Genomic DNA, 15,197 nt, shown 5'->3' with positions numbered 1-15,197 from the left:
TTTTACTTGAACATTGATTGATCTTGGGTTGAGCACCTGACCCATATGGGGAAAACTGTGCTCTTGTTCAAAGGGTCAGGTCTAATTCCACAATATCACATGGCATGAATTTAGTGGTTCTCAAATTTTAACAAACATCAGAATTACACAGAGTACTTGGTAAAGTAGATTTCCGAGCTCCACTCCCAGAGTTTCTGATTTGAGTTGGTGTGGAGTCACGTCCATGTATCTGCAATTCTGACAAATTCCCTGCTAGTGCTAATGCTTCTGGTCTAGGAATCACACTTGAGGAATCAGAATCATTGGTTTAAAGAATAGGCTTTATAAAAAAAAGAAAATTACAAGGACAGGATTAGCTGAGAAGGTCTAGTCTTTTTCCTCTCTTTTTCTCACAGAGAGACTTCCCAGGGCCAGGATACTATACTGGACAGGCAATGTGGAGTTATCCATGTTCCATTAGGGGGACTTCATGCTCCTGGGGGTGTTCCTCTTATAGAAAAATTATGAGGGCAACCATCAGTGAAGGATAACCAGTGTACTTTGGTGCTAGACAATGTGGATTTGAGCACCAGCCCTTTACATCAGGAATTTAGTAATCCCAACTGTCTAACACTTGGGAACTTGAGAGATATTGGGAGTTATCACCTACAGAGAGAAGGGAGTACAGCAGCCCCTACTGAGAAAAGAAAGAGGGGATCGTCCTTTCACCTTTCCCCCCACTGTCCTGCCCTCCTCCAACTCTGGTCCTAGCTGGTTCATTGTTCAGGCAATTATAAAGGAGCTCTCAGGATCACTTTTGGTAATTCTGCTCACCACATGATACATGCTATCTACTCCATACCCAAGCCTCTGATTCTACTAATTTTACTAGGTGTAGATACCTGATCCAAATTGGGCTAACCAATGTCTTTCCGTGAAAGTTGATTTCAGGAAAAAAAAACAAAAACCAAAAAACTATTTTACCTGTCTCTTGAAACTCACGGAATATAAACCCAGGTGCTCTTGTCATTGGCTATTTTCAGCCATGGGGCCCAGGAAACCCAGCAACCTCGTCTGAAGAGGGAGAGAAGAAGTAAGCCCACTTTTAGAGCAGTGGAAAGAAGATGTAGGGTGGGAAAAAGACTGGGAAGTATTTGAGTTTCTGCTTCCTGTAGTTTCTGAGGCCCAGAAACTTTGATTTCAATCCTGAGGATTCAAGAAAAAGCCACTGTCCTCTTTTGGCCTAACTTATTGTGTGATGGATTCCTGCCCTTTGTAAGAACGAATACTGACAAAGACATTCTGCTTCATTTAGAAGTTGTCATTTCCAAGCAAAAAGGTAAATTGAGTCACAAGAGATTTCACTTAAAATAAGTCTAGTAAAGGCCTTCAGAGTTTGTGTTCTATTTTAATTTAAGCTTTTCTTTGCAGAGGCTTCATTGTGTGTTGGGGGGGTTGGGGAGCTGGTCACTTAGAATCACTTGGATCTTGAGTTCCATCACAGTTCTGTTATCTGCAGGGCTTGGAAGTTAAAAATGTCATGTAAATTTTCTCCGGCTCAATTTTCTCATCTTTATTGAAGGACTATATCATTTATCATACAGTGTTGTTTAAGAATTGACATGAAAAATAAAAGTACGTAGCACAGTCTGTCTGATTTTAATGTGTTTAAATTTCAAAACACATTTTCTAATTTTGAAAGACATCCCCCAAACATGATGTATTTACAATAAGATATATATAACAAGCATAAAAACAAACAAAAAAATTAAGATTTTGCAAAAGAAGGAAAAGAAATTGTCAGGACCAGTATAATTGCTGAGTGTATTAGTCAGGGTTCTCCAGAGAAACAGAACCAATAGTAGATATTTGTATTTATATATATCTGCTATATATATATATATTTCTATATCTGCTATATAGATATATTTGTACATATATGTGCTCTCTCTCTTTATACATATATCTAAACATGTATATGTATATTTCTTAATATACATATCTGCAAGGTAGGTGGGAGGCTGGGGACCTAGACTCACAGTTCAGATTCAAATGCAGCCTGCTGGCAGAATTCTCTTTTCCTTGAAAAAGATCAGTCTTGTTCTATTAAAAGCTTTAGCTGATTGGATGAAGCCCACCCACATTGTGGAGAATAATTTGTGTCATTTGTTTTATTTATTCAAAGTTTACTGCTTTAAATGTTCATTACCACTAAACAAAATCTTCACAGAAATATCTAGAATAATGTTTGATCCAATATCTGGCTACCATGGCCTAATCGAGTTGACACATATAATTAACCATCTCATTAAGACTGATTTTATTATCTATTTATTTATTTAGAGACAGGGTCTTGCTCTGTTGCCTGGGCAGAATGTGCAGTGGCACAATCATAGCTCATTGCAATCTTGACCCCCTGGGCTCATGATACTCCCACCTGAGTCTTCTGAATAGCCCGGACTACAGGTGCATACCACCAGGCCCAGCTAATTTTTAAAATTTTTCATAGAGACAGGGTCTCACTACATTGCTAGGGCTGGTCTCAAACTCCTGGGCTCAAACGATCCTCCTGCCTTGGCCTGCCAAATTGCTGGGATTATGGGTGCGAGCCACAACACATAACCCTAAGACTGATTTTAAATTTAATTTTGAGCTTCCTAGTAAGCTTAGAAAAAAAAGAAAGATATATCTTTTATGCAATCTTTTATTAAGTAAGACAATTTACTTAGTAGAGACCATTTTTCCATACATTAAATTCCAAAATATGGTATGGTTGCTCATACACAATTTTGTATTTTGGACCTTGACCGATATCATAGGCAAGGCTTTTAAGAATTATTGTTTTATAATTAATGGAGAAGCAATTTTGGTATTTTGTTTCTGGGAAAGGTTCTCTGTAAAATCAATGAAGGTTATTCTTCCTAGGATCCTTAATCGGTGATTTGCTTTTGGGTACATTTCTAACTCCCACACCCCTCTCATGAGTTGGAGCAAATTTATAAATATGTAGCTGCTTTACTTCTTCAGGGCTTGACTAAATCAACTTTTTAGATATCTTTGAATTTGGAAAAATGCCATCTCTTGCATCCAATCTGTCACCAAATTCTGTCATTTCTGACTCCAATATTCTTTAAAAACTGTACATTCCACTCCCTCCTGTTGCCAATGTCTTAGTTTAATCTGTTATTGTTTCTCACATGAACCTAGGCAATAGTTTCCAAACTTATCTCTGCTCCTTTGGTCACTTCAAATGCTGTCTTTACACAGGCACCAGACGGCCCCTTTTTGGGACACAGTTATCATGCTACTTTTCTGTTTAACAATCCTCTTTGTTGTCCCAATAAATAAAAAACAGAGTTTCAGCATCACATGTACCTTAACCTTTGACCATATCAAATTATTTAGAATATTTAGAAAATGCTGTCACTTAGAGAGTTCTGCCTCTGCAGACTGCTGTTTCCTCTGCTTGGAGTACTCTATCCTAGACTAGCCTAGACAAATCCCAGTCATTCTTTAAGACTCAACTTAAAGGCCATCCCCTTTGTCAGACCTTCCCTGACACATATAAGCAAGAAGTCACTCCTTCCTCCTTCTCCCAGATCAATTTTAACATTTGAGTTACATCTCCTTGGGTGTCAGGGTCTGAAATTAAGACGTAAAGTAGAAATCACAAATAGTTCTATCACCCTTGAAAATACCTTAAATAGCCCAGCAAATAGAATACATTAAGTCTACATTCATGTCACATTGAGACTGACATACTATTGCTCTGTGAATCCTACATAGAGTATGCTTCCTTTAGATATTTATTATGTATAATAAAGACACATAGTGTCTTTAAAACTAGACACATATTCAGTGCTCCCCACTGAGAGGTACACGCATGCGGAGCTAAGGCTGAGAGCCATTGACTGCCATCTTCTGCCACATGCATGCGGTAGGGTATATGCTCACTGAAAGGAACAGTGTGGGGAATTAGCTGCACATTTAAACTGTTTCTTTCTGCTTTTTTCTCTCTCCCTCTCTCTTGTGCCATATGCAGGAGTTTAGTACAAACAGATTAAATGATTATACTCTATGGTGCATAACTTAATTCTAGTCTATTAACTTAGGTAGGGCACTCACATTGTGATACAAATTTTCATTTGATGCTCAGGAATCCCCAGGCCATCAGAGTAGAAAGCTCCATGAATACAGACCTATATTTTTTATATCTATTTCCTTTCCTCATACATTATTAGGACTTTAGTGGTCATTTCATGAATCAGTTAATAGAAGGCAAAGGACAAGGCATTGAAATTTCCTTCCGCTTTCACTAGGAACTTTCAGTATGATGAGAGGGAAGTTTAACATGTCTGGTCATTTGTGACAAGGTTCTGCATAGGAAGAAAAATAGTCTATTTGATAGACTTGTGAAAGATAATACAGGGTAGATAAAATACCGCATAAATGCTAAATAATAAAGTGACAAGCACAATATGTCAGGGGACGCATAGTAATGCAACTATGTCTGTAAAACATTTACTGTATTTTGTCTCTGAAATGTACAACAACAACAACCCACCAAATGGCGGCATCTGTGCTTATTTCCTCCCTGGTCCTCGATATTTGGAATCCTTTCAATGTTCAATGCCCAAAAATGCAATAAATATTTTTACTTTGGTACATCTATATTTTAACACTGGAGTTGGTACCAGCCAGGATTGTGGGGTTACTCACATCATGTGACTCTCCTCCCACCATTCAATGTGTTTACAAGTGAAAACTGATAAAATGAGCATCGAAGGCAGCCTGGGAGGGAGAATGAATGGGAGAAGGCATTGCAGAATGCATACTGAGGGCTAAGTGTGGAAGGCCCAAGAAGGGGATGGGTACTGTTTATAGGCAATCTTATTAGAAGTGGTGGGAGGAGCAGGAAGTGGGAGAGTAGGTATGTACAAGCTCTGATCTCTTTGAGCACCAGGTGGCACTACTGCTTTCTCTCTTGGCTGCTGCCTACCTGTGTCAGGGGAATTCCAGAAACCTAGATTTTGTAGGAAAGGCTAGAAGATTAAGAACCTATATGGGTCAAGAGAGAAATAGGCAGACAATACAGAGATCAGAATGTTTCTTATTGATCAAATCCTAGGAATGACGGTACTCACGGCACTCTGACAATTTTTAGCATTTCACAAGCCATCAAGGGACATGACTTGATATTGTTAAACTCAAATTTATGAACAAGAGACATTGTTTAGCTTAAGGTATTACTAGCTTGTAAATTTATTAGTAAGTTGCCAAGTTCCTTAAGGCAGAGAAATGTGTAGAAAACCAACAAACCAAACTAAACCAAAACAAAATCAATCACTACAAGTTACTTAACACATATGTAATAGTCAATTGGAGGGTATGTATCTGCCTGTTGTATCAAGAAGATTGCTTCTCTTTGGCAGTAGGTGGTTTTTTGAGGAGTCAGTTTCTGTGAATGGGATAACTGATGTAATTCCCCTTTTCTTACTTGCTATTAGTAAGTTTAGAAGTAAATATGGGAGCTAATTTGTAGTCAGTATAACATTTTGCAAGATTGTAAACACATTTTAGCCACATCCGTGGGCTTTATCTTTCATCTTGCTTCTACATCTCACATAATATTTTACATTATATTTCACTTGCGCTTTTAATTTGTTAAATTGTATATGTTTATATGCTGTGGAAAGAGCATATCCTAAGTTTATATGCTTATAACCTAAGTTTATATGCTCTGGAAAGGTCCTCTAAATACTTTCTGAAATAAGGAAAGGAAGACATATAATTAATTATGTAATTATAACAAATTTCCATTGGGTGTACATTGCTAAACACCAAGAATCAATAGAATTGCTCCTTCCCTCAAGATTGGACTTACTATAAAATGTGCACTAAATAAAAATTCTTTTCTTAAAAAATATAAGTTTTTGGAGTAGAGATATCTAAGAGTAAACACAAGGGAAAAAGGGATACTTGATTCCATGCTTAACTTTGTGTTTCTACCGTTGGCTTTGCATGGCCTCAGGCAAGATGTATAACTGTCTCCAGCATCAATTTTTCAATAGTAAAAGGCAGATTCACCTTGGGACAAACACTTGGATAGGCTACAGTGATGAAAGGCATGGTGTGCTGTAATATTTGACTATTGTTATGTAACATTTGATTATAATCTCACTCTCAGCAAAACTAGTAGGAGAAAAGATCAATTTAAGTCACATACTAAAAGGAAAAAAAACGTGGTTTGACTGAAATTCAGCACATTTTCTATAGGAAAGTGCCACACTATAGCGGCTATGGGTATACTAGATGCTGATTTATTTTTAAACTTCTATTTACAACAGTTTGAGACAAATATTCAAAATTGTGTTCTTCACGTAAGAAAGTAAATGTTTTTGGAAAAAAATACAACATAAGCTTTTTTTTGAGGATTTTAGGCTGGAAGAGAAGGAAGCTAAAGAGAGTAAAATTGGGAATATTCTCCACAGGCTACTTTTCAGTAAATTTTAGAGCAACCAATAACAAAACAATTTGCTATTGCATTAAAATTAATGTTTCCTTTTTGGTTTATTAATTTTTTATTCTTTTAAAACAGACATAACTGATATGCCAGGGTGCATTACTTTGTAGAAATGGTAGTGAGATTATTTTGGGATAAATGAAGAAGACAAGAGGTAGAAACTACAGAAGAAGGACTGGAGCTTGATTCTTACCTTTAGTTAGGCTCATTGACTTCATGGAAAACCATGGGTCAGACACAGTGGAACCTAATAGGCTTTGGTATCAGATAGAGCTGAGTGGAACCCAGCTTAGTCTGTGACACTGGGCAAGTTCCTTCACTTGATTCCTGGATTCTTTGCAAAAAGTGGGCATAATAATATCAGCCTCATTGAAAGAATAAGAAACATCCATAACATTTCTAGTTCAGGGCCAGACAAGACTTATTGCAGATGCTCACTAGATGGCAACTAATAAGGTGGGACAATTCATTAAAAAATCATCTCCTTTTATTTCTATTTAGGAGAGGACAGGAAATGGTAGCTTTGCATCATGACTTTACTTCATAGTGGATGGCAGACTTTAGGTAAAGTATGGTAGTGGCCCGTAAACTGCTGCGCGAGGCCTGTCTCCTACTAGTCTTTCTCCAGTTTTGAAAAGTCACTCCTTCTAAGCTTTCATTTGCGTTTGAAATCCGTGTTGATCAATAGCTAGCTTCCATGAGGTCTAGCCTTATCTGCCTTCTTTATTCATATTCAGAGGGCAGGGACCATGTTTTATAAAATTTCATAGTAGGCAGCACACAATCATGTATTTTACTTTTTCCTAATGACATAATTTATTTTAATGCAAGCTTGTCAGCCAGAGCATTGAAAAATCAGCCTGATACCCTAGTTCTTTTTTACTTTTGTTCATTGACCTGCTTGCCTTAGGTGACTAGTGAGAAAGTCAGCACATTTTGAACACATTACTCTGTGTAAAGCATCCTGTTCAGCATATTACACACGAAGGGGGAACACCTCAGGTGTTCATCAGGTGGGTAATACATAAAACTTTCTTAAGTTTTCAGGAATGCAAATTTCTCTGTACTTTGAATCCCCTATAGCTCACTGAGTTATACCCATGAAGAAATAAAAATAAAATTCTAAGCCCCCAACTAACTGAATGGACCATTTCTTGGCCAAGGGGACACCAAAGAAAACTTGGAAGCTGAGCCCCTGGCCATGACAGGATGTGAGGATGGATATGTCCCGTTATATCCCTTCCCTTGCTAACCACTCTTAGGCTTTCTTCCCTAAAGGTTAAACAGAAACAAGCCCTTTGGAGAAATTTTACTGCTGATTTAACCCAACTGCCTGACTACTGCCACTCCCTTTTGCGGTTTCTGCACAACCAATCAGCATTCCTTCCCGATAAGAAACCACTGACCAGGAAGTGGTTCTGGCCAGTCTTCGAAGAACGAGCAGTGAGGGTTTTTGTGTCTTCTGTTACAGAGGCTGAAAACTTCACTCTCAGATCATGCTAATGCCGCCATTTTTGAACACGGGGTCCCATCAAGAGGCATGAATTCAATTACACCTGCGCATGTTTCTCCTTTCATAAATATTCATGACTCCTCCTATAGCTTATTGAATATGTGTATTTGGCCACCTCATTCCGCATACATCTCTGTCTTATTCTTCCCACCCTTGAAATGTCTGTTTCTGGAGTCTGGAAGGAGGCTATGTTTCCCAGCCTGTCAGAATGGCCACCCTGCAGGCTGCAATCCTTTATGAGAAATAAAGCTCCACTTCACAAATGTATGAACCTTTTCATTCATCAGTTGACACCACTTAATCAAATTGAGTCTCTCTCTTTTTTTTTTTTTAATTTCATGCTTTGCATTTTCATTCAGGAGTCTTAGAAAGTGCTAGGATTTGGACCTAATTTCTGGTAACTTCATCTATCAGTGCTGATGTCCACTGAAATACTATTATACAGGTCTGATTCTGAGAGTTTGGTCCAGGCAGCTCACCACCTAGACTGCCTTCATTACTCCCTGCAAAACCGCTCAGTCTGAGTCCAAGTTCCTGACACTTCCAGGCTCTCAGGACATATTCAGCTGTTTCTTTACAACTCCAGAGTCAGATCTCTGCTTCCATGTGCTTCTTAGCTTCCTGGGCTCTTTCCTTTACTGCCATTCAATCCTCCCAAACCTGGAAGCAAAGGGTTAATTATATCCTTTTGCAAGGAAACTGAGGCTCAGAGAAGTTCAGGAACTTGTCCACTGTCATATATTTCACAAGTGGAGGAGTACACTTTCAGAGCAAAGTCCAACTAAATTCATGATTCTAGTTTCCCCCATCATGCTGCACTGCCTCAATGATTTCAGTTAAAGTCTCAGGTCTTTTTAATTCTCATGCTAAAACCTATCGTTTAGTACTAACTTTTAATAGTTTCACTCTTATTTTTAGTTAAATGTCACCTTGGAAAGTAAAAATGGGAGTTTTAAAGGCATGTTTCTCAAAATATGGTGGTCTACATTAGAATTACCTGGACTAATTGTTAAAATATTTATTCTTAGGCCCAATTATAGCCCTACAGAATCATTATTACTATTGGGCAATGAAATAAGTATTATTAATAAACTCACCTAATAATTACTATTCATGTCAAATTTAGTAGATTATTTCTTTAACATATGTAGACAAGTTTATTTTGATCTTAGTAAGGAGAGTGAGAAACAGTTGAAATACAAGGTGCTAAGGCTTTGAATTGGTTCATCGCGCTATCTAACTACTGAAAATTTTGGATATGGAGGAATGACCTTAATATTGGGAAAAAAGAAGAAAACAGAAGAACAACAGATGAATTCCTGAGACCTGAGACAAATTTCCTCTCCTTCCTGATTTTGCCTGCAGGCAGTTCTGTGTGAGAGTGGATGAACTGGTGAGAAAATGTATTTGAAATTTAAACCTACAGTAACTTTTGGGTTAAGAACTATATTCCCAAATGAAATAACTTCGTTATTATTTTTAACTCCCTCTGCCCAAATACCCTAAGGACTTAAGCTGCTTGATATAGCAGTCTAGGTGCTCACTTTCAGAACCAAGATAGCTTTTCTATTTTATTCTTCACATCACAGTAAAACTGTTAGATGGGCTGAATGCCTGGGTTCAAAATTTCAGAAATTTGCACCTAAATTGCACCTGTAAAATATGTCCTCACACATGTAAGTGAGTCATTTTACTTGCAAATTATTGTTTTGCATATGCAATTACTTGCTTGCATCTGGCTATACATTTTGTGGAACAATTAAGTGTTTACGTTAGAAAATTAGATCACTAATTTTATGTTCATTTTTGTAAGACTTAGAACTTAAACTACCAGAATGTTTTCAGACAGAAAGATCAGTATTGCATATGTTCTAAATTGTGAGAGAGGAGTACATTCTTTCATCCATTCATTTGTTAATTTGACAAATATATTCTGAATGCCTACTGTGGGTCAGCTGCTGCACTGGATGCTAAAGTTACAATGATAAACAAATAGTCCTGCCTCCGGACATGGAGATTAACACTATGTTTAGTTGCATTTAGAGACCAGAAATTTGTTAGTGTCTTGCTTGATAACTTCAAAATATGCAGTTTTCGCTTAACTCTCAGGTTATTTTCTAATATGAGCCATATCAAGTTGAAAATAGACAGTTGTCATTTCTCACTACTTTCACTGATGGAATGAATAATAAAATGGGGGGGATCATTTTTTATTTGATTTTGCTTTTCTCCTAATTCACAAATTAGCATGGCAAGTTTGTATGTCTTTTATGCAATCGTTGGGCTCTAGATCAGATAGTCTGTGGATGATTAATAGAAGCATAATTTGTGAAAATTAAAGGCTGATGATGGTCTTTGAATGAATGCCCTTCCTATGGGAAGATGTTCAGGGCTTTTGCAACTTGACCCTTGTATACTTTTCTCTGGGTAAAAACTATATTTTAGAGTGCTTAGTTTGTTGGGATAATGACTTCAAGATTAGAGAGGCATTGCATTACACACCTATACATTTCTTCATAAACAAAAATACATCAATACACCTGCACACATATGTATCTTGTGTCTATAAAGTCTGTGTAAAACACTGGTCTTTTAAATCTATCAATTTATCATTCAGGACCTAATTATAATAATACATTTATAGATATTTTGGGTTGAAAGAAACTTGAAAGTATTTTTTATTTAGTTCCCTTACTTTACAAATGAGTAAACTGAGGCCTGGGGCGGTTAAAAGAATTTCAAGGATTACACAGATGCTAAGGCAGAGAAAAGACTAAAATCTGGTATATAGGCATTCATTATTTTTTGAAAAATATCTTTTGTGAAGGAATGTAATGGAAACCAACTAACGTTACCCTTGCAGATCCTATGGTGATGTTGAATGTGGCTCTTCTTTAAATAAATGTGGGAGGAAGAGAAAGATTATACAAAATCAGAGAAGAGTCAGAAAAGCAGAAGTTTGTCTTCTCTGTTAGATATTGCTTTTTCTAGTAACCACAAAGCTTGACATACATTAAGGTCAAATAAAGATGAGAGATGCAGTGATGGTAAAGGGAAGGAATAGGGAGAGAGATATCTGGAAATTTTATGCACTTACACAATGTTTCGTTTTGTTGCAATCAGGGTCTCAACAGAAAACGGATGTCAAGCATAAATTAAGAATATTCCAAGAAAATTTATTTACATAAGAACCAACTACAGAAGTGTGGACTTGATAGAAACCACAAGAAATAGTACAGTAACACTGGATTAATAACCATGGAGCTGGTACCACCTCTAGGCCCAGGGGAATGAGGAGAGAGGGAGTGATTACTAGGACCCAGAAGGGAACATTTTCTTGAGAAGGCTGTCTTGAGAGGAGTAGTGACCTTCATTGGAGAGACACAGCCAGGTTGAGACAGGGGATCCCAGCAGAAAAAATATCCTGTAATGTTGTTTTCTACTCATCTCTGATTTCTTGCTGATATCCCCATTGTTAATTCTAACTGGAAGCCAGAAAGCAAGGAAGAACCCATTAATGTCATCTGCCAATGGGGAAGAAGGCAGGTGGAAAGGTGTAGGTGAGGATTTGGAGTTGCAAACAAATGGCACAAGGTATACTCTTCCAAAAAGAAGCCAAGCACTCTTACAAGAATATATAGAATGTCAGAAAATGGCATAAATTAAAATACTATGAAGGAAAAAAAGAAAATAAAAGAACTGACGCCATTGAAACTAAAAGACTGATTTATACAACTGCTCACACTAGATGGCAAATTATTTATCTCTAATGCAATCGTTCAGAGGTAGGTGGGTAGTCTGAGGGCAGCTCTGCTCCACGACGGCATTGTTCTTTCTTTTTGCTTTGATCAGCACCACACCATATTTAAATTTTAGTCTATAGGAAAATCAAGTTACCGTGTGGGGAGCAAGCAGCTTCCCCTTAAGGAAGTGGCTGAGACATTATACGCCTCTCTTCTGTAGCTCCTCGGAGTCCCTGGGTGTTGGACCCTTCTGTGACCTCCAGCTATTTGATTCACTTTTCCTGTCTGTAAGTTCTGGCAGTTGGACACCTAGGGGAGATTCAGCCTTTTGCCCTCAGAAAGCTCTCTACTTGGCCTCTACTGATCAGCCAGGCTTCATACCTAAATTGTTTGGCTGTGTCATCCTATCTGAACTTACGTGAATGCCAGAGCGCATGGTGTTGGGGCTCTGAGTGCCTGCCAATGGGTCAAATACAATCTAGGCGTGCAGATAATTCTCCATGGGGTAACTTGGGCCAAAATAGAAGAATGGAGGAAACCCAGTTTCTTTCTTCTTTATCATATGTACCCTTTCATAGTCCTTATCAAATTCTTTGAAGCACAGTGTTTCTTGGTTGTCTATCTGGAGAAGTTCTATGCATGAAATACATGCAACTGCCAAACAATCAGCTTGGTGTTGTTGAAACATCATTTTACATCTTGCATAGCTCAGTTGCCTTTGTCCTCATCCTGGATCCTCTGAATGTATGCCTTGCCAAAAAGCATTTTCCTTTCATCCTTGATTCAGGCTTTGTGTTCTAGGGAAGCTGATATAGAACATATCTATTCACATTTGGTTGATCAGTCCTGGTCCGTGATAAAACTTGAAGTAGACAAGTGTTTTGCTGAATACGACAAACGAGAAAATCATGGAATTTTGGGAATAGTGAGACATTTTTGCCAAAGAAGAAGAAAATAAAGTCAGGAATGAGACCAAAAAAACCAAAACAAAATAAAATGTGTAACATAATTCTTTACACCAAGTAGATAAAAAACTCAATTTAACTTTTACAGAAGCCACCACAAAAAAGAAAATATTGTTTATTTTTGTGTTCATGATACAATGAGTAGAAAAAAAAAAAAACACCAGAAACCCAAATCTTTAGGAAAAATCCAAATTCTTTGTATAAATTTCAATTAAATTTTCTTTCTGAATCCTATATCACTTATGAATACTACCAGAAATAAATAACACAATGTACGACCAACAGTGACTTCGTAATGAAGATATTTGATTATCTCACTCAATAGGAAGTGTAGAGGGTAAGCATCCAAAGGTTTATTTCCCTTCAGGATCACTAAGGATCCACGTGATTTTCATCTTTTGCCCTCCCATCTTTAATACATTGTTTTTGATCCTTTAGTTTGTCTTCTCTTGGTGGTGAGATGTCTGCCAGTGTTCCAACTATCAAAGGTAGGAAGTGGGGAAGGAAGTACAGGGCAAGAGAGAATTTTTGCTCAAATGTCTTTCATGGGATGGGGGAAGGTCTTTCCTGGAATTCCCCTACTTCAACTTCTGTTTATGTCACACTGGCCAGAACTGGGTCTTCATGGCCACTCAAACCTGCAAGAGAGGCTGGGAGTTTAAGCACTGGCCTTTTTGAGTGTAAGAAACTCACAAGGAGAAGAGGGTTGAGAAAAGGCAGATGGAGACACAACTGGGAGTGGTTTTCTTTGTTTTGTTTTGTTTTGTTTTAATAATTCTCATAATGAGAATTACCAGTGATATACTGACTAATATCCTAGGTAACATGCTATAGTAGATATGTGACATATCCTATAGCTATACATAAGTGCTTTCCATACATGATGATGACATTATACCACCATATGATGCAGTAGAAATAATTCCTCATAGTGGGAATAGGTAGGGTAGAAATGGTTGCAGTCTAGGTGTGTAGGCAATTGACCTAACTCGCATATTTTAGAACATGGGACAGTTTGGTCTGTGTGTTCTAAAATCCTGTCCCTGAATCCAGATTTGTAAGGCTAATGTACATGTTACATAGCTCCAGATTACACTTCATGGTGATGCTTGAGTATGACTCTTTGATTTTGCCATTTCTATATAGATCCAGAATTACTAGGAGATAAGTAAGAAATAAAGTTGCCTGATTTGGGGGAGATAACTAAGAAATCTCGTATGAATGCATGCATGCTATCTCTGCTTGGATGTAATCATGCCAGGGGGCCAGGATTCTGTTCCGAAGATTGCTTCAAATTGGCTTCAGTGCCTGCACAAATGGGCAATAAAGGCCCCCAAGATATACTCCATATTATAGCACACAAATAATTATACCTGAAGAATTTAAGGCAAGTAAAATCACACGCTTGCCTGGACAAAAGCAAAATGCTAAACTTTCAGGAGTGCTATTTTCTGGTGTACCCTCCAAAATAAACTGTGAGTGAATATGCACCAAAATAAGTAAACAAGGTAATTTATTGTATGCGGTTGTTATTTATATACCAATTGAAAGTAACAGGATGGCTTCCAAAAATAACTACTTTAGTTTTAGAATAGTTCCTCTGCACTCCCTTTTGGCAATAATCAGCAAATAGAATTGATGATTCAGGCCACTAGTAGTATGACATAATAAAACTATGCTGTCTTTATATAATAAAATATTTGTGTGATGGTGTGGTATGCATGGTGTATGAGTGTGTGTGTGTGTATGTGTGTGTGTGTATTCTGGGCTTGTACTATATGTGGAATGTGTATGGGTGGGGGAGGAGCAGGGTACTGAAAGTTATAATGCATAAAACTAGAATTTCAGCCTTAAAAGACAGAATTAAGAATTGAGAAATATGAGAAAAAGTAAATAATCATATATGAATACACTTTAAAATTCCATGAAACAAGACTTTCCATTTAAAATTGCCTTTAATTAGTAATACTTGACATACTCTCTATCCAAGTTATCACTGGTGTAGGGAAAAGAAAGAGAGATCAGCCTGTTACTGTGTCTATATAGAAAGAAGTAGACATAAGGGACTCCATTTTGTTCTGTATTTGAGATGCTGTTAATCTGTGACCCTACCCCCAACCTTGTCCTTGCAAGAGACATGTGCTGTGGTGACTCAAGGTTTAATGGATTTTGGGCTGTGCAGGATGTATCTTTGTTAAACAAGTGCCTGAAGGCAGCTTGCTGGTTAAAGGTCATCACCATTCTCTTAATCTCAAGTACCCAGGGACACGTACAGGGCCAAAGGTCGCAGGGACCTTTGCCTAGGAAAGCTAGGTATTGTCAAAGGTTTCTCCCCATGTGATAGTCTGAAATAGGGCCTCGTGGGAAGAGAAGGATCTGATCGTCCCCCAGCCTGACACCCGTGAAGGGTCTGTGCTGAGGAGGACTAGTACAAGAGGAAAGAAGGCCTTTTGGCGGATGTTGGCAGTTGGATA

General features: G+C 37.8%; 1 long non-coding RNA gene across 1 annotated transcript; it reads right to left on the bottom strand.

Annotated features, from left to right (window-relative positions):
- Nucleotides 1-1,371: 1,371 nt before the first annotated feature.
- On the bottom strand, nt 1,372-13,261 carry LOC112607602. Its single transcript, XR_003115883.1, has 3 exons — nt 13,042-13,261; nt 12,327-12,642; nt 1,372-1,492 (listed from the first exon to the last, which is right to left on the bottom strand). It is a non-coding gene; the product is annotated as an uncharacterized LOC112607602 (long non-coding RNA).
- Nucleotides 13,262-15,197: the final 1,936 nt, after the last annotated feature.

Source organism: Theropithecus gelada, chromosome 15 (genome assembly GCF_003255815.1).
Source record: "Theropithecus gelada isolate Dixy chromosome 15, Tgel_1.0, whole genome shotgun sequence".
NCBI classification, from domain to species: domain Eukaryota; kingdom Metazoa; phylum Chordata; class Mammalia; order Primates; family Cercopithecidae; genus Theropithecus; species Theropithecus gelada.
This window is presented reverse-complemented; position numbering and strand designations above follow the sequence as displayed.